This window comes from Lynx canadensis, chromosome X (assembly GCF_007474595.2).
Source record: "Lynx canadensis isolate LIC74 chromosome X, mLynCan4.pri.v2, whole genome shotgun sequence".
Classification (NCBI taxonomy): Eukaryota; Metazoa; Chordata; class Mammalia; order Carnivora; family Felidae; genus Lynx; species Lynx canadensis.
The window spans coordinates 94,281,555-94,300,381 of record NC_044321.2 but is presented as its reverse complement, the minus strand read 5'-3'; positions in this window follow the sequence as shown (position 1 = coordinate 94,300,381).

The following is an 18,827-nucleotide window of genomic DNA, read 5'->3' as shown; positions in this document are numbered from 1 at the left end:
CTATACCCAACGGGGGCCTGAACTCACAACCCCAAGGTCAAGAGTCACATGTTCTACCCACTGAGCAATCCAGGCACCCCCTCTCTCTTATTGTCTAATATTTCCTTCTAGAACTCCCATTAGATGCATTTTGGCCCTTCTCATTATATCCTTTATTTTTTTTAAGTCATTTATTTATTTATTTTGAGAGAGACAGAGACAGCATAAGGAAGGGAGGGGAAGAGAGAGAGAGAGAGAGAAAATCCTAAGGGGGCTCCGCACTGTTAGTGCAGAGCCTGACATGGATCTTGAACTTGGGAACCGTGAGATCATGACCTGAGTTGAAATCAAGAGTCGGACACTTAACCGACTGAGTCACTGAGGCGCCCCTCTCATTATATCCTTTATATGTTTTAACGTGTCCTTCATTTTTGTCCTTGTGTGTATGTGATATTTATTTGTGAGCACACCTTTATTGTAACCTTCTCTTTGGAGATTCTTTGAGATCTGGGTTTGAAGTGAATTCTTCCAGAAAAGAGGTGCACTTACTCCTACTAGTAACTTGGAAATCCATTTGGCCCTTGAACAACGTGGGGGTTAGGGATGCCAACCCCCTCTGCGGTCAAAACTCTGTATGACTTTTGACTCCCCAAAAAGTGAACTAATAATTTGCTGTCAAACAGAAGTCTTACTGATACCATAAACAGCTGATTAACACATATCTCGTATGTTACATGTCTCATATACTGTATTTTACAGTCAAGTAAATTAGAGAAAAGAAAATGTTAAGGAAATCAGAAGAGAAGCACCTGCCTGGCTCAGTAGGTTGAGCATGTGACTCTTGATCTTGGGGTTGTGAATTCAAGTCCCACATTGGGCATAGAGCTTGCAAAAAGAAAAAAAAAAAAAAGAAAAAGAAAATCATAAGGAAGAAAAGTACATTTATAGTACTATACTGTATTTATTGAAGAAATCTGCATGTAAGTGGACCCATGCAATTAACGTTTATTTATTTTGGGGAGAGAGGGAGACAGAATACGAGCAGGGGAGGGCCAGAGAGAGAGAAGGAGACACAGAACCTGAAGCAGGCTCCAGACTCACCTGTCAGTACAGAGCCCAATGCGGGGCTTGAACTCACAGACCATGAGATCATGACCTGAGCTGAAGTCGGTCACTTAACTAAGCCACCCAAGTGCCCCAAGGACCCATGGAATTAAAACCTGTGTTGTTCAAGGGTCAACCATACTGCCAATACAGACCTATTTTAAGCTAAATTTCTGGTATGAGGTGTTTTGGCCATATAGGTAATGTGAATTCTGGACCCAAGCATGCCTGAGTACAGGTTTGAGGTTATGATGTCTAAAGGGAATTTCTCTCTCTCTCTCTCTCTCTCTTTTTCTTCTTCTCCTTTTTCTTCTTCGTCTCCTCCTCCTCCTTCTCCACCTTCTCCTCCCTGTCCCCCTCCCTCTCCCCCTCCCCCTCCTCCTTCTCCTTCTCCTTCTTCTTCTCTACCCAGCAGAGCACAAACCAAGACAAGCACATATCTCTATCATCTGCCTCTGGGTAGTGTTTTTTTTTGTTGTTTTGTTTTTTGTTTTTTGTTTTTTTTGGCCCTGTTCATCCATTAAAGGCGTCATCTTTAGGGATGTGACTTTGAGCAGAGAAGGAGGGAGATGCTGTGTACCTGATTCAACTTATAACCTAGCCTCGACCCCTGGATTTGTTTCTTTTGTCCCTTGCCCTTGATTGGCCCATTAAAACTATTCCCTAGTGTTGCTAAGAACCAGTAGCTATCCCAAGGTAAATGCCAGCTTTAGAGCTTCCTTTTTTTTCCTCTGGATTAGCACTGACATATTCCTACTGGCTCTTGTTTTCCCACCATCTCAACCATCAGCCCTGCATTTAAAAGGAAACTGTCTATCTGTCCCCTCTCTCTTTCTCTCTGTTTCTTTCTCATCTATCATTTTAAGATGTGCTATACTGGAAGTATTTCTTCGGTCATCTCTGCTGCTATGATACCTCAGTTCAATTCTGCTGCACAGAAAGACAGCGATTTGATGAGGCGCCCGGCTGGCTTTGTCAGTGGAGCACGTGACTCTGGATCTCGGGGTTGTGAGTTCGAACCCCACTTGGGTGAAGAGATTACTTTAAAAAAATAAATTAAAAAAATTACAAAAAGAAAGATAGGGATTTGGCTAGGTGGATTAAGTTCTGGTAGAATTGTCATGGAGGCAGTCTTTCAGGCAAAAAGTGAAACTGTACAGGAGCTTTGCCTTTGGGTTTATATTGATTAGGCTGTTATATAGTTGTTGCGGTGAATGTGTTGTTACCAGACTTATAGTGTCTTTTTTTTTTTAAAGTTTATTTATTTATTTTAAGAGAGAGTGTGTGTCAGCAGGGGAGGGGCAGAAAGGGAGAGGGAGAGAGAAAATCCCAAGCAGGCTTCGCACTGTCAGTGCAGGACCTGACGCCAGGCTCGATCCCACAAACCGTGAGATCAGGACCTGAGCAAAAATCAAGAGTGAGACGCTTCACTGACTGAGCTACCCAGGCACCCCCCAGATTTAGAGTGTCTTTGAAAAAAATAAGGATGTTTGAGGTCCTGAATCGGGTAGTGTGTTGTAACTACTACCAGCGACAGGTCCTGAAGAGGACGCTTTCTGCACTGGAGAATTGCAGAAAGGGGATCAATCACTGTTTGGGTGGAAAGTGAGCATCCATTCTCCCTGCCTAGCAAGTGTGGAGGTTTGATCTGATTGAAACTGATTTTAAAAATAAAAATTTCAGGGGCCCCTTGGTGGCTCAGTCGGTTGAGCGTCCAACTTCGGCTCAGGTCATGATCTCGCGGCCCGTGAGTTCGAGCCCCGCGTCGGGCTCTGTGCTGACAGCTCGGAGCCTGGAGCCTGCTTCGGATTCTGTGTCTCCTTCTCTCTCCGCCCCTTCCCTTGTCATGCTCTGTCTCTCTCTTTCTGCCTCTCAAATATAAATAAAACTTTTTAAAAAATTTAAAAAAAAGAGCTGAGTAAAAATATATGATGGAAACTGGATGGCACAGCAGCCAGGGAGTCAGCCTGGAGAGAGAAAACAGACAGAAACTGCAGACCATTTAGGATGCTATAATCCTGAGCTCAGGGATTGGAACAATGTGGGATCAGGGCCTCTGTCACAAGCAGGGAGGAGGAGATAGAAACAGGACATCCTGGGAGCAGCCAGAAGGAAACTAAGCCCTGTGGGTGTTGAAAGGTGGTCAGGAAATTAGTGCTGTTTCACTCCCAAAGCCCAAAACCATGTCTGTTGAAGGCCAGATAACAAAGGACTTTGCTTCTCAAAAGACCAAAGAGCTTATATTGTAATCTGAGATTGGGAGGTGAAAGTAGGGAAAATTAATTAGAAAAACTAGACTGCAAGGTCAGGGTCTACTGACTATTGTGAATCCTCTGGACTCTAGGGAATGTTACCATGACTACTGGAAGGACCTAGTCAGTAGTTCAAGCTGTTGCAAAGTTGAGCAATACTTTTCCATCGCTACAAATGTAAATCGCTTTCCCCCTGATCTTCCTCTTAGTGCTTTAAGTTTACTTGTGTCTGGAATAGACCAAGGGAGCTGGTCAGTAGAGAAAGGAGGACCCCAGCTAGAAGGCATCCGGGTGCATTTCATCCCATCAGCAACCCCAGTAGACCTTTCGGTTGAAGAACAAGATGCTCACCCTTTAAGTCCTGAGAAGAGGAAGAATGTTTGCCATTTTTGTCTCCAAGCAGTCATCCTGAGACTAGAGCTGAAGGAACAATGAGCCTTCAGGCCATCGGTTGCTTTAGATTACGCTTCTGCGTATATGATGGCCTTATCAAATATTCAGGTCCCTGTTCGCTCAGAAAGGGATAATGGTCCTGGTCCATAAATACCCTATGTATGTCAGGTAAGGTGAAAGGAGTTGAGAGGGTCCTTTAATAGGACACCCCTGTCAATGCAGGGTGCAGATTAAGACCCAGCTCAGGTCAGACCTTCACATTTCCCCATGGCCAGAGACCTCCAAATCATGGGTAGGCACCCCTACCTGGGGTAAAGGCCCAAGTTTTCTGGTATCTTCTTTGTTGTGGAATGACATCAACAGATGTCTTCTATTTCCATGGTCTCTCAACTATCTTCTAATCCCAGAAATATCTTCAGGTTCTTTGGGCTGGGTTGGCTGAGCTGTCCTCGGGACTTTTTAGCTCAGCAGCTGTTGATAAGAATGTGATGGCGTAGTGAAGGCATCTAGGGAAGCTGCTCTGGGGATAAATTGTCCTTGGTCCCAGGATCAAGTTCTATCTAAAAAAGAAAATTTTAGGTGGCTTCATTGCACTCTGTGTCTTGGAATGTTGCTGCATATGCCAGTAGTAAATCTATCCCCACAAAATAGGACTAGCTAGAATTATAAATATCCTCTGAAGAGATTTATTAATTTACCTACAATGGTTTTATAATACATTATTTCAGGGAGCTAGAGTTATTATGGCTCTATCTTTCAGCAGGTTGAGGTAGTTTTTAGTGAGGACAATCACATTCTTTACGCAAGTAACAATAGTTAGTCCACATCAGCAAGACAATTCTTGCACGCTTACAAGGTAACGTTGCAACATATTTTAAATATATATTTTTAAGTTTGTTTATTTTTGAGAGAGAGAGAGAGAGCATGAGCAGGGGAAGGGCAGAGAGAGAGAGAGGGAGACAGAGAATCCCAAGCAGGCTCTGCACCTTGAGATCATGACCTGAGCCAAAGTCAAGAGTTGGACACCTAAGCGACTGAGCCACCTAGGCGCCCCTGCATCATATTTTTACAAAAGAGAACTGTATGTGGTTATAACAAAAATATTAATGGAGGGGATTGGTAGAGCATGCAGCTCTATTTTTTTAAATTTTTTATGTTTATTTAGTTTTTGAGAGAGAGAGAGAGAGCGAGTGAGCAAGTCGGGGAGGGGCAGAGAGAGAGGGAGAAAGAAATCCCAAGCAGGCTCTGTGAGCCTGACATGGGGCTTGAACTCACAAACCCTGAGATCATGACCTGAGCTGAAACCAAGAGTCGGATGCTCAACCAGCTGAGCCACCCAGGCGCCCCTAGAGCATGTAACTCTTTTTTTTTTTTTAATTTTTTTTTCAACGTTTATTTATTTTTTTGGGGACAGAGAGAGACAGAGCATGAACGGGGGAAGGGCAGAGAGAGAGGGAGACACAGAATCGGAAACAGGCTCCAGGCCCTGAGCCATCAGCCCAGAGCCTGACGCGGGGCTCGAACTCACGGACCACGAGATCGTGACCTGGCTGAAGTCGGACGCTTAACTGACTGCGCCACCCAGGCGCCCCCCTAGAGCATGTAACTCTTGAACTCAGGGTCATGAGTTCAAGCCCCACATTGGGAGAGAAGCCTACTTAAACAAAAACATTAATGGAAACTTGTTGTTTTTACATTCCTGATAAGATTTATTCACTCATTCATTTATTCTCCATAGGATTAAATTGAGTAAGACATGGTTTATTCCCTCAAAGACCTTAGAGTTTAGAAAGGAGGACAAATACGCAAAAAACTGGTTGAAACACAGAGTAGCGTTAGAGATATATGGTAGAAGTGGTTCGCAACCTTGGATACAGATCAGAATCACCCGGAGAACCGTGAACCATTCTGATGTCCAGATACCCGGAAAAGAGAGGAAACTCTGTAGCTGAATTTTGAAGATTGTGTAGTTCACCAGGTTAGAAAGAAGAGGAAGGCCTTATAGGCAGAGAAAATAGCACTTGCCAAGGCACAGATAGGGGACCTGCAAGGTTGGAGACGTCAGATCTTAGTGTGTAGAGAAGGGGCTACGAAGGATGTGTTTGAAAAAGTAGGCAAGCACCAGGTCTTAAGAGGCCCTCAAGAGATATTTATTATCCATGGAGCCACTGAAGTGTTTTAAGCAGGGGACTGTCATGATTGTGGTCAGCTTTTTGGTTTTATTATTTTTATTATTATCATTTTTTTAAAGTTTATTCATTTATCCTGAGAGAGACTGAGACAGTGCTAATGGGGGAGGGGCAGAAAGAAACGGGGACAGAGGATCCCAAGCGGGCTCTGTGCTGATATCAGAGAGCCCAATGCGGGGCTCGAACTCACAAACCACAAGATCATGACCTGATCTGAAACCAAGAGTTGGACGCTTAACTGACTGAGCCACCCAGGTGCCCTGCACACACTACATTTTTAAAAAGTGTGTCGCTTCAATTAATGTGATCGTGAAATGGATATCCAGAACCCTGGTTTGCTCAAAATATTCTCGTAGGAAGATTCCAGTATTAGTGCCTGGTGGTACATCTATGCAGCAAGGGTCTCAGATGGAGCCTGAAGTTATTTGCCCTAATTTGGAGAGAGTCAAAGGACTTGTGGTTTCCTACCAGGAATCTATTTAGGTGAGAAATCAGAGGGTCCTCCATGAAATAATTTATTTTTTATTTTTTTAGTGTTTTTATTTATTTCAGAGAGAGAGAGAGAGACAGAGCATGAGTGGGAGAGGGGCAGAGAGAGAGGGAGACACAGAATCCAAAGCAGACTCCAGGCTCTGAGCTGTCAGCACAGAGCCCAATGCAGGGCTTGAACCGGTGAACTGCGAGATGATGACCTGAGCCCAAGTCAGACGCTTAACCAACTGAGCCACCCAGGCACCGTGAAATAATTCTACAGCAGCGGTTGTCACCTTTGGCTGCACATCAGAATCACTTGGAGTGCTTAAAAAACAATTCTGATGCCCACGATGCATCCCAGACCAATTAATCAGAAACTGAGGGTGATACCCGGACAGGCGTTGATATTTATTAAACTTCCTCGGGTAATTCTTCATGCAGCCAAGATTGAGAAGTGCTGCCCTGGAAGATGAGAGCATATTGATACACAGGGTTGAGTCAAGAATCTCGGCTGAAGCAGGAGAGGAGGAGCGGTTCTGGGTGCTGGATGCCACATGGGTCTACCAATCAAATTGCCCCTGGGTTCAGCCCCCAGGGAGTCCTACCTGTGGCCATGTCTGAATCGCCATACTGGAGACCTGGGTCTAAGGAGCTACAAAAGAGTAAAAGCTAAAATAATAGTGTCCTCTAAAACTCAGTAGGATAGGGGGCGCCTGGCTGGTCAGTTGGTAGAGCATGCAACGCTTGATCTTGAGGTTGTAAGTTCGAGCCCCACGTCGGGTGTAGGGAGTACGTAAAAAAATAAAATCTTAGAAAAAAATAAAACTCCGTAGGATAGTAAGAACGTGAGGAGTTAACAGCTTTGGCATTGGCAACGCCACTGGCAGTATTGGTGATCGTAATTCCTCCAGCAAAATTTTATTGAGAGCCTGTACTAGGAACTAGACACTAGTCTAGGTGCTACGGATACAGTGGCGAACAGGACTGACAAGGTTCTTTCTCTCTGGGATCATGGATTCTAGTAGTTTTGTTGGTGGGGATGGATTAACAAAATGTCAGGTGGTGAGAAGCACTATGCAAGATATTAAAATAGAGTGGTATAATAGAGAATGAGTGTCTATTTGATTTGGTAGGTCAGGGAGGTTGCTCTTTGCAGAGGGGACATTTAAAGTAATGTGTGAATGACAAGAAGGAGGCAGCCATATGAAATACAGGGAGAAGAACATTCTAGGCAGGGGCAATGGCAACTATAATGACCCAAAGGCAGGAGAAGCTTGGCATGTTTGAGGAACAGAAAGGAGGCAGTGTGGCTGGACCAGATTGACTGAGGGCAAGAGCGGCACAAGATGAGGTTCTAATGATAGTCGGGAGCCAGATCATGTACAATCTAGTCAGCCATAGTAAAGTCTGAATTTTTTTGTTTGTTATTGTTAAGTCTGAATATTTTCTTAAGTTTATTTACTTATTTTGAGAGAGAGAGAGAGAGAGAGAGAGAGAGAGAGAGGGAGAGAATCCCAAGCTGATCGCACAGAGACCGATGTAGGGCTTGAACTCATGAACCATGAGACCATGACCTGAACAGAAATCAAGAGTTGGACGCTTACGTGGATGGAACTGGAGAGTGTGATGCTAAGTGAAATAAGCCATACAGAGAAAGACAGATACCATATGGTTTCACTCTTATGTGGATCCTGAGAAACTTAACAGAAACCCATGGGGGAGGGGAAAGAAAAAAAAAAGAGGTTAGAGAGGGAGAGAGCCAAAGCATAAGAGACTCTTAAAAACTGAGAACAAACTGAGGGTGGATGGGGGGTGGGAGGGAGGGGAGGGTGGGTGATGGGTATTGAGGAGGGCACCTTTTGGGATGAGCACTGGGTGTTGTATGGAAACCAATTTGACAATAAATTTCATATATTGAAAAAAAAAAGAGTTGGACGCTTAACCGACTAAGCCACCCAGGTGCCCCTTAAGTCTGAATTTTAATCTAAGCATGATGGAAAGTCACTGAATGGTTATGAGCAAGGAATTGATAAAACCTAACATATATTGTTGTTTTTTTAAAAAAAATTATTTATTTTTGAGAGACAGAGCATAAGCAGAGGAGGGGCAGAGAGAGAGGGGGACACAGAATCTGAAGCAGGTTCAAGGCTCTGAACCATCAGCCCAGAGCCCAACGTGGGGCTCGAACCCACAAAGCAAGATCATCACCTGAGCTGAAGTCGGACGCTTAACCAACTGAGCCACCCAGGTGCCCCATAAACCTAATTTATATTTTAAAGGATCATTCTTACTACAGTTGTGGAAAATATATTGGATGGGCATAAGAATGGAAACGGGGAGACCAGTCAGTAGGGTATTTGCAATAACAGAAATAAAGATACGGTGGTGGCCTGAGTCAGGATAATAATAGTGGACCTGGAAAAAAAAAGCCGGCATATTTGAGATATGTCTTAGAGGTTGAATCCGTATGACTTATAGACAAATGGGACATAGGGGTGAGGGCAAGAGATGTGTCGAGATGATGGCGACGGTGCCAGCGGCATTGGCAGTGGCATTCTTGAGGACGGGAGCTCTTTTGGCGACGGTACCGTCAGTGTCTTTGACAACCAGCATAGGGGCCTCCAGCTCAGACATCAGCTCATCAGCTCAGACATCAGCCTTCGTGGGCATTCTGAGCACACGAGCCACTCTTGGGCACGGAAGAAACAGGAGACATCGTTACTGGAGAAAAATGGCAGCCACACGGCAGCAAAGCAGACTCATTTACAGAGCATATGTGACATGGCCTCTGGGGATGTACTGCCAGAAGTATCTGGGAAGAACTTAAGAAGGGTTATTTATAACTTCTGCAGAGCAGAGGAAGTGGAGTCAGAGATAATACCATTTTGTGATTGTGAGCCCATGTTATCCACAATCTGCTTTGACAAAACGAATCTGGATTACTCTTGAAAGAGGTCCCGGTCAAAGCTATACTAAATGAAGCATTATCAGATATATGTTTTTGGTAAAAATTTCCCCACCAGCTATGCACGCATGAACATTTTATATCACAACTATGCAAGATATTTTCAGATACATGCTTATGAAGATTCAAATAATGCAGAAGTTAAATGTTATAATTGTTAGCCTTCCTCCAGCTGCTCCCTGGTCACCTGCCCCAACAAGAGGGGACCACAACAGTTTACAGTTTCCTTCAAAACAGTTTTATATATGTGTACGTATTTTATTATTATACGTGTACACATAGATGGTTTTTTAATATGTTTTTTAGTACCTAAATGCATATATCATATATATGTATTTTATCTTTATACATATATAAAAGCATATAAAAAGCATATATTTGTACCTATAGATAAAAGCATAGAAAAATATTTTGAAGGAAAAACATATAGAAAAAAAGCATATGGAAAAGCACCATATATAGGGGGGTGCCCATGTGGCTCAGTTGGTTAATCATCCGACTGAGATTCAGGTCCTGATCTTACGGTTCGTGGGTTCCAGCCCTGCATCAGGCTCCAAGCTGACACTGCAGAGCCTGCTTGGGATTCTCTCTCTCTCCCTCTCTCCCTGCCCGTCCCCTGCTTGTACTCTCTCTCTCAAAAAAACAAAAAACAAAAAATAAAAAACAGAAAACAGTTTAATAAAAGCATACAGAGGGACACCAGGGTGGCTCAGTCGGTTACGCATCCAACTTCGGCTCAGCTCGTGGTCTCACCCTTCATGAGTCTGAGCCCCGCATGTGGCTCTCTGCTGCTAGCATGGAGCGCACTTGGGATCCTCTGTCTCCCTCTCTCTCTGCCTCTTCCCTGCATGCTCTTTCTTTTCCTCTCTCTCTCAAAAATAAATATTCAAAAAAACCATATATTTAACATTTATGTACATGTTATTTATTTCTGTCTATAAACAAACATATAGTTTTTAAATTTTTATTTCTTAAGATTTTATTCTTTTAATTTTTTTGTAACGTTTATTTACTTTTGAGAGAGAGAGACACACACACAGAACATGATGAGGGAGGGGCAAAGAGGGAGACAGAATTGGAAGCAGGCACCAGGCTCTGAGCTGTCAGCACAGAGCCTGATGTGGGGCTCGAGCCCACAAATCTCGAGATCATGACCTGAGCTAAAGTTGGACGTTTAACCAACTCAGCCACCCAGGCACCCAGTCTTAAGATTTTATTTTTAAGGAAAAAAAATTTTTTAACTAAAAAAATAATTACACAGATTTTATTTTTTGGTAATCTGTACACACAACAAGGGGCTCAAACTCACAACCCCAAGGTCAAGAGTCTCATGCTCTACTGACTGAGCCAGCCAGGTGCCCCTATTTTTTTTTTAAATAAATAAAGTCGTGCCATTTTTAGTATAATATATGTGCTACTGAAGTGAGCACAAAACCATACCAAAAATACTGATCTGCATGTTGGTTTCTTTTTTTCTTTTCCTTTTCTTTCTTTCTTTTTTTTTTTAAAGATGTTTAGGCTTCAGATCCTCTGTCCCCCTCTCTCTGCCCTTTCCCTGCTTGGGTATGTGCTTTCTCTCTCTCAAAATAAATAAATAAACTTCAAAATAAAAGAGTCCATTTCTCCACACCCTCATCTGTACCACTGAATATTAACAAGCATTTGATTGTTTTCTTTCTTTTCTTTTTTCTTTTTTCTTTTTTTAAATTTTATTTTCTTTTTTTGTTTAATGTTTGTTTATTTTTGAGAAAGAGAAACAGAGCATAAGCAGGGGAGGGACAGGGACAGAGAGCGAGAGGGAGACACAGAATCCGTAGCAGGCTACAGGCTCTGAGCTGTCAGCACATAGCCCGACTCAGGGCTCGAACTCACGAACCATGAGATCATGAACTGAGCTGAAGTTGGATGCTTAACCGACTGAGCCACCCAGGTGCCCCCAAATTTGTTTATTTTCTTTTTTCAAGTTTATTTATTTTGAGAGAGAGAGAGAGAGTGAGTGAGGAGGAGCAGAAAGAGAGAGAGAGAGAGAGAGCGAGAGCGAGAGAGAGAGAGAGAGAGAGAGAGAATCCCAATCAGTCTCTGTGCTGTCTTGACAGAGTCCCAGGTGGGGCTTCAAGTCACAAACGGTGAGATCATGGCCTCAGCCAAAATCAAGAGTCAGATGCTTAACTGACTGAGCCACCCAGGTGCCCCTTTTTTGTTTCTTTTTATTCTTTTTAATTTTTTGTAGAGGGAGAGGGTGACTGGGGGACAGGGGCAGAGGGAGAGAGAGAGAATATTAAGTAGGTTCCACGGCCAGCTTGGAGCCCCACGTGGGGCTCAATCTCATGACCTTGAGATCATGACCTGAGCTGAAATCAAGTGTCAGACCCTTAACTGATTGAGGCACCCAGGCACCCATTCTCATCTTTGAATTACCTGTTTGACTATTTTCTCTTGGATGATCTTTTCCTATTGCTTTGAGAAAAATATTTTTTAAGTATTTTAATCCTTTAATTTGTAAATATATTTTCTCCCATTTGCATTTATTAGTTTTTTTAATAACAATACTTGATTTTTGTTTATTCTGTCAGTTCTTATAGAATTTTAAATTTGTTTGCAGTCAGACTTATTTAAAAAAACATTTTCTAAATGTAATTTTGACACCCAATGTGGTGCTCAAACTCATGACCCTGAGATCAAGAGCCATATGCTCTACCAACTGACTTACCCAAGAGCCACTATAGGGTTTTTTTTTTTTTTGTTATTGTTCACTTTATAGCCCCTTTGTTTTGTTAGTTGCATTAGAAAGCTTTTCCTATTTCTTTTTTTTTTAATTAAAAAAAACATTTTTTTTAACATTCATTTTTGAAAGGCAGAGAGAGAGTGTGAATGGGGGAGGGGCAGAGAGAGAGGGAGACACAGAAACAGGAGCAGGCTTCAGGCTCTCTCTGAGCTGTCAGCACAGATCCCGACGTGGGGCTCGAACTCATGGACTGTGAGATCATGACCTGAGCCGAAGTCGGCCGCTTAAGGGACTGAGCCACCCAGGCGCCCCTTTTTAAAAATGTTTTAATGTTTATTTATATTTGAGAGAGAGAGAGAGAGAGAGAGAGAGAGAGACAGAACATGAGCAGGGGAGGGGCAGAAAGACAGACACAGAATCTGAAGCAGGCACCAGGCTCTGAGCTGTCAGCACAGAGCCGGACGCGGGGCTCAAACCCACCAACTGTGAGATCATGACCTGAACCGAAGTCAGATGCTTAACCAACTGAGCTATCCAGGTGCCCCTTTATGGTTTTCTTGATATCTGTGTTGCACAGTTTTTCTAAGCATTTTATAGTTTTGTTATTGTCAAGAATATGTTTTTTCATTGCATTTTCTAGTTATTATTATACTGAAAGAAATTGATTTTTGTGTATTCATCTTTTATCTTGACTCCCGAAATTTTATTAGTTTTTATGTTGTACTTTTCAAGTTAGGTCATCATATTGTCAACAAATAAGTTGTCTCTTTCCAATATTTAGCACTAATCTTTTTCCTTCTTTTAATTTTTTATTTAGATAAATGGGGTGGAAATGGATATTTTTTTTCCTTGTCACTTAATCCTGTTAAGCTTGCATTTCTTGCATTTTATTTTTAAATTATTTTTCTTTATTTAAAAGTATTGAAAATTAATTATAAATAATAAATTCATAAATTATTATTTATTTATTTAGTATAATTTATTGTCAAATTGGCTAACATACAGTGTGTACAGCGTGCTCTTGTTTTTGGGGTAGATTCCCGTGGTTCATCGCTTCCATACAACACCCAGTGCTCGTCCCAACAAGTGCCCGCCTCAATGGCCATCACCCATTTCCCGCCTCCCCTGCCCCCCTCCCCATCAGCCCTCAGTTTGTTCTCTGCATTCAAGAGTCTCTTATGGTTTGCCTTCCTCCCTTTCTGTTTGAAACTATTTTTTCCCCTTCCCTTCCCCCATGGTCTTCTGTTCAGTTTCTCAAGATCCACATATGAGTGAAAACATAGGATATCTGTCCTTCTCTGACTAGCTTATTTCACTCAGCATAATACCTTCCGGCTCCATCCACGTTGCTGCAAATGGCCAGATTTCATTCTTTCTCATTGCCAAGTAGTATTCCAATGTATATATAAGCCACATCTTCTTTATCCATTCATCACTTGATGGACATTTAGGCTCTTTCCACAATTTGGCTACTGTTGAAAGTGCTGCTATAAACATTGGGGTACATGTGCCCCTATACATCAGCACTCCTGTATCCTTTGGATAAATTCCTAGTAGTGCTATTGCTGGGTTGTAGGGAAGTCCTATTTTTAATTTTTGAGGTATTTTTATTATTTTTAAATAAATATTTATTTTGAGAGAGAGAGAGAGAGAGCACAAGTCAGTGGGAGAGAGGGACAGAGAGAGAGGAGAAAGAATCCCAAGCAGGCTCCGTGCTATCAGCGTGGAGACTGATGTGGGGCTCGATCTCACAAACTGTGTGATCATGACCTCAGCTGAAATCCAGAGTCAGATATTTAACCAACTGAGCCACCCAGATGCCCCTAGTATTATTTTTTTTTTTCAACGTTTATTTATTTTTGGGACAGAGAGAGACAGAGCATGAACGGGGGAGGGGCAGAGAGAGAGGGAGACACAGAATCGGAAACAGGCTCCAGGCTCCGAGCCATCAGCCCAGAGCCTGACGCGGGGCTCGAACTCACGGACCGCGAGATCGTGACCTGGCTGAAGTCGGACGCTTAACCGACTGCGCCACCCAGGCGCCCCCCAGTATTATTTTTAAGTAAGCTCTATGCCCATCATGGGCCCTGAGATCAAGTCAGATGCTTAACCACCTGAGCCACCCAGGTGCCCTGGATATTTCCTGGGACCTTGAGCTTAGCATGTCCAAAATCAAAGTACATCCTGATTGCCCAAACCTGCCCAAACCCATCCCTAGCGCTTTTTCTTTATTTCTGTTATTTGGGTTCAAATGACTCAAGTGTTCTAGCCATTCAGGTTCAAAACCTTAATCATCCTCGATTTTCTGCAAACTCCTTTCTTCCCTCTCACTACTTTTGTTCAGAAATTTCTCTTGATTTGGTCTTTACCCATTGTTATAACACATACCTCCTCCTTTCTATTCTTACTGTTATCCCTCCCTTCAATCTAATTTAACAAACTACTAATTAGGGTCTTCAATATTTAGGTATCTAATTGGAGATACAGATGCAAATAAGATGAAGTTCCTGCTCTTGAGGAATTCACAAATAGTGGGTAATGGTTCTTAAATTCAACCAACGACGGTACCATGTAGTAGATGCTATAAGAATTATATGTACAGAGGTGCCTGGCTGACTCAGAGGTGCCAGGCACTCAGTGCATGTGACTCTTGATCTGGGGGTCGTGGGTTTGAGTCCAATATTGGGAGTAGAGATTACTAAAAACAAGAAATAAACTTAAAATCTTTTTAGATGTTTTTATTTATTTTTTAGAGAGAGAGAGACAGAGCATGAGTTGCGGAGGGGCAGAGAGAGAGAGAGAGAGAGAGAGAGAGAGAGACCCAGAATCTGAAGCAGACTCCAGGCTCGGAGCTGTCAGCACAGAGCCTGATGTGGGGCTTGAACTCATGAACCATGAGATCATGACCTGAGCCGAAGTTGGACACTTAACCGACTGAGCCATCCAGGCACCCCAAGAAATAAACTTTAAATAAAAGAACTATATGTATTAAGAAATACAGTAGCTTGGAGGAGGAAATGATTATTTCTGCTTTATGCTGAGTCAGAAAGGTTGACATTTGAGCTGAACTCTGAAGTACGGGTATAATTTTTTTAGATGGAAAAGGAGAAGGAGAAGAGACATTTCTGGTAGAGGAAACAGCATGAATGTATGTCTTATATATTTATTCAACAAGCATTTATTGAGTGCTTACCATTTGTCAAGCATTTTACTAGGTGTGGAGGCTTAAGCAGCTCAGTCTTGTGGGAGACACAGATACATGAACAGATAATCACAGTAAGACATTATATAAAATTATGTGATTCTTTTTTTAATATTTATTTATTTATTTTGAGAGAGAGAGAAGGAGCATGAGGAGGGGTGGGGCAGAGAGAGAGAGAGAGAGAGAGAGAGAGAGAGAGAATCTCAAGCAGGCTCTGTGCCTGACATGGGGCTCAATCCCAGGAACCAGGAGATCATGACCTGAACCGAAATCCAGAGTCAGCCGCTTAACTGAGCCACCCAGGCACCCCAAGTGATTCTTTATTAGAACAGTCACTTCATTCAGTGAAGATGTCCTTTTGGCCAAATATTTGGGTATAGAAGCTACACACGCGCAGTGCTAGAGAGTCTTAACCAAATCTGACAGATTCTTCAAAATGTGTTTGTGACTGAGTTTGTGGCAGATTTTTCCCCTCCCCCAAGGCATTTCTTCAGTGTTAGGTTGGGGCAAGGAGATTGGTTTAGCAAGCAACTGATAGGACATAGTCCATTTCCTTGTTAATTTAATCAGCAAGCGTTTATTGTGCCTATTGTGTACGATATATTGTTAGACTTTGGGGATACACAGAGGTTAATAACGAGTCCCTCCCTTGAGAGAAAAGTATGACCCAACGGGTTCATTGGCACACAAAAATATAATTAGGATACAATGAACTAAAAACTGTGATGGAAATTTACATTCTGTGTTAGAGGAGGCTGTATGAGAGGTGCTCGTGTGGAGGTACCAGGGAAGATTTCCAGGAGGTAATGGTATCTGAGCTGAGTCTTAGAGAGCCTGTAGGAATTAGGCCGAGGAAGGGGCTGGGGCTGCCTGCGGCGTTCTTAGGAGAAAAAAAGCACCGGCAAGTCAGAGCGAAAAGTGCAAGTGACAAACTATAGGCAGTTTGGATTGCCAGAGCATGAAATACAAGGCAGAGAGTGGTGAGGAATTTGATTAGAGAAGTCAGAGGAGGCTGGATCATGGATGGCCTTGTGTGCCATGTTCAAGACTGAATGTTATCCTGCAGGTGAACGGGAGCCAGCTGGTGCACATTTAGTCATTATGTTCAGTGTGTTGAGGGTAGATTTGAATGGAAAAATTAAAACAGTTACACCAACAATAAAAAATTCCCGCCAACAAGATTGGATTGGCATGGAACCTAAAAGTACATGGTACTGAAGGGGTGCTGGATGAGTCACCCCAGAATGTGCCACTTTGGCATAAAGATTATTTTGAGTTAAAAGTAATCAGGGGTACCTGGGTGGCTCAGTCGGTTGAGCATCGGACTCTTGATTTCTGCTCAGGTCATGATCTCACGGTTCGCACACGTGTGCAGGAGCGTGCACACATTCTCTCTCTCTCTCACTCTCTCTCTCTCCCACAAAAAAAAAAAAAAAAAAAAAAAAAAAAAGAGTAATCAAAGCCCAGACGGTGCAGGAAAAACTCTCTGCCTCCCCCTCAACTGCCTAAATTTACATTGGAAAGGAAAGCCTTACCGGGAAGACAGCTGTTAACTGAGACTGCCCTTTACCTAAGGAGCTTATCTGCATAATAGAGCAACCTTTGTTTGTCCAAATATTTCCTGTCCCCTTATTGCTATCCTCAGGGCCTTACCCCTCTCCTTAGGTCTTGTAAGCTTCGTGTTTCTTAAGTGTCTTAGGAATTTCCCTGTCTGTGTGGATTCCCCATCTGCACGCCTATTAAATTTGATTTTCTCCTATTACTCTGTCTCACGTCAACATGATTCTAAGTCCAGCTAGAAGGACCATAGGGCAGAGGAAGGTCTTCCTCCCTGACAGTATCTTTGGGGAGTAGTTGAGTGGGGGCTAGAGTTATGCATTGGGAGAGATCTGGTGGTAAATGGCAGAATCTGAAAACAAAATAGATTGTGGCCAAATTGTGAAGGACATTGGTTGTCAAGCTAACCACGGCGCTTGATTTATTTAGTAGGCACCAACAAACTTGAAAAAAATTTGTATCATGATCAGATTTGTGTTTTAGGAAGATGATTCTGCTAACAGCAAGATGAATCATAGCTTTAGGGAGAGCTATGTGATATTACCAATAGAGAGAATTTTCTGGAGCATTTGGAAATTAAGAATAAGTAGGGGAGGGGTGCCTGAGTGGCTCAGTGGGTTAAGTGTCCAACTTCGGCTCAGGTCATGATCTCGCAGTTCGTGAGTTCAAGCCCCACATCAGGTTCTGTGTTGACAGCTCAGAGCCTGAAACCTGCTTGGGATTCTGTGTCTCCCTCTCTCTCTGCCCCTCCCCTGCTCACAGTCTGTTTCTCTTTCTTTCAAAAATAAATAAGCATTAAAAAACTTAAAAAAAAAAAAAAAGAATCTGGACTTGTAATTGGCATCCTGAGTTGGTGGGGGGTTTGTTGAAACCTCCCAATTTGTGTCCTCTTGGTCAGAAGCACAGGGAGCAACCTGGGCTCATGGCTGATGTGTGTGTGTGTGTGTGTGTGTGTGTGTGTGTGTGTGTGGTGCAGTCTTGTGGGACTGAACCCTTAACCTGTGAGATCTGATGTCTTCTCCGGGTAGACAGTGTCAGAATTGAGTTGGCTTGTAGGACATCCAGCTGATGTCCGGAGCATGGCTTCTTGGTGGTGTCGAGGAACACCCCCACCCCCCACACACATTAAAATTGGGAGCAGATGGGGCGCCTGGGTGGCTCAGTCGGTTGAGCATCCGACTTCGGCTCAGATCATGATCTCACAGTCTGTGAGTTTGAGCCCCGTGTCGGGTTCTGTGCTGACAGCTCAGAGCCTGGAGCCTGCTTCAGATTCTGTGTCTCCCTCTCTCTCCGCCCCTCCCCTGCTCATGCTCTGTCTCTCTCTCTCTCTGTCAAAAATAAATAAACATTAAAAATTTTTTTTTAATTGGGAGCAGAACCCTAAATAGGGCATTTGGGCTTTATCTTTATGGGTTTATCTTTGTGAATCACAGTAGTATGTCTTGAAGCAGTATGTCTATAGCGAGAAGACCGGAATTAGTGTTTCCATACTTCTATTCTTAACATCAGTGACAGCCAAATTCCTTAAGGTGTAGGTACAGGAATAAGGTAATATATTTTGGAGGCAACATGTGATTACTGCAGCTCTCCATAAAATTGAGGTTGGTTTTATTTTTTATTTTTTGATGTTTATTTTTTTTTAAGTGATCTCTCCATGTGATGTGGGGCTTGAACTCACGACCCCAAGATCAAGAATCGCATGCTCTTCCAACTGAGCCAGCCAGGTACCCCGAGTTGGAGGTTGGTTTTAATAACTTAGGAGTATGTTGGGGTAGGTAGGGGAGGCAAAGGTAGACGTGGAGGTAAACAGGGATTTCAGTTGCTGGCATGTTGTGACCGTGGCCAGGGATTAGGTAAAAGCTTTCGTCCTTAAGAAGGTGTGTTAGTGGGGTTACTAGGGTGGTGGTGGAAAACTGGGGGAATTCCTGTAATTGGTTGATGTCCTGAAGAGTTTAGGGGCTTTTCCACTCAGAAGATAATGATACGT